The sequence below is a fragment of the Haplochromis burtoni genome, unplaced genomic scaffold, assembly GCF_018398535.1.
Source record: "Haplochromis burtoni strain Fernald_Lab_line unplaced genomic scaffold, NCSU_Asbu1 Contig_26, whole genome shotgun sequence".
Taxonomy (NCBI): domain Eukaryota; kingdom Metazoa; phylum Chordata; class Actinopteri; order Cichliformes; family Cichlidae; genus Haplochromis; species Haplochromis burtoni.
The window spans coordinates 2,713,940-2,715,278 of record NW_024582387.1 but is presented as its reverse complement, the minus strand read 5'-3'; positions in this window follow the sequence as shown (position 1 = coordinate 2,715,278).

Sequence of the window (1,339 nt, the reverse complement as noted above, 5' to 3'; positions counted from 1 at the left end):
TTGATTTAACATTCAAGAAATTCATCAATTTTGTCAGCATATAAAATAAGTTTTAAACCACACAAGCTATAAAAACCCGATCGTAGCTGACAAACAGCCTGTTTAGGAGTGGGTGCAGAGCGGTACATCAAAATGTCATCAGCATAAAAATTAAAGTTTGCTCCTGTGACAGAGATTGACCGATGATCAAAACTGCTTATACATAAAATAAATAGCAGTGGTCCTAGAACTGAACTCTGAGGCAACAGGCTTTACAGCTCTTTGCATCAATGATGCCACAAAGCAATCACCTGACTTGTGTGTTGCCAACTACTTACCAAAGACTTGGCAGTTGTTCTTTACTAAAGTAGAGATGAGAAGCTCTGCCAGAGAGCAGCTCAAGCCAATAAACTGTGGCAATGGCCCAAGCCCTCACAATCAAATGATTTGTTAACTGCTGATAAGTGAATGTAACATTTGTAACAAGATTACTATCTCCTCCTTACACAACATGTAGCATTTTCAGCTGTTAATATTAATGGAAGATCATTAACGACAGGTAACAAATGAAATTGAATCTAATGATTTTAAACATAAATCAGGGTTTCAGATTTTTTTCCCAGCCATTTGAATTCCATCTTGATTATGTAACATAGTTAGTGTTAATCCCTAAAGTTGTATAATACCAACATGAATACAAACAGTGGAAGCAGGCTTTACAAAACCTATGGTTCTCACTCCTCTCAGCATGTTTGCTCCCACCAGAAGAATAATCCCACTGGCATGCTGTCCATTTCTAGTTTTCTGTTTATGAGGAAAAACTGTTTTAATCTGCTGCGAGGTGGCTGTATAAAACTTCTTGGATGAGAGCCACAGTTTTAAACAGTTCAGAGGAATTCAGATTTGGGCACCACAGCTTTAGAAGGTCACAATACACCTTTAATTGTATGGGACTTCTGAGAATAAGAGAGGATCAACAGGAGGAGAGAATTTTTTTTAAAAGAAAAGTTTTCACATTATTTACATTGTAAAAGCCGTGAAAGCATAAAAACACTGTCAGCTGTGGCTGAGGGGCTGATGTCAGTGAACTATTTAAACGTAGAATGGGAGGCAGAGCCTTCAGTTTTCAGGCCCCTCTTCTGTGGAACCAGCTTTCAGTTTGGATTTGGGAGACAGACACTATCTCTACTTTTAAGATTAGGCTTAAAACTTTCCTTTTTGCTAAAGCATATAATTAGGGCTGGATCAGCTGACCCTGAATCCTCCCTTAGTCATGCTACAATAGCTGCCGGGGACTCCCATGATGCATTGAGTTTTTCCTTTCCAGTCACCTTTCCCACTCACTATGTGTTAATAGACC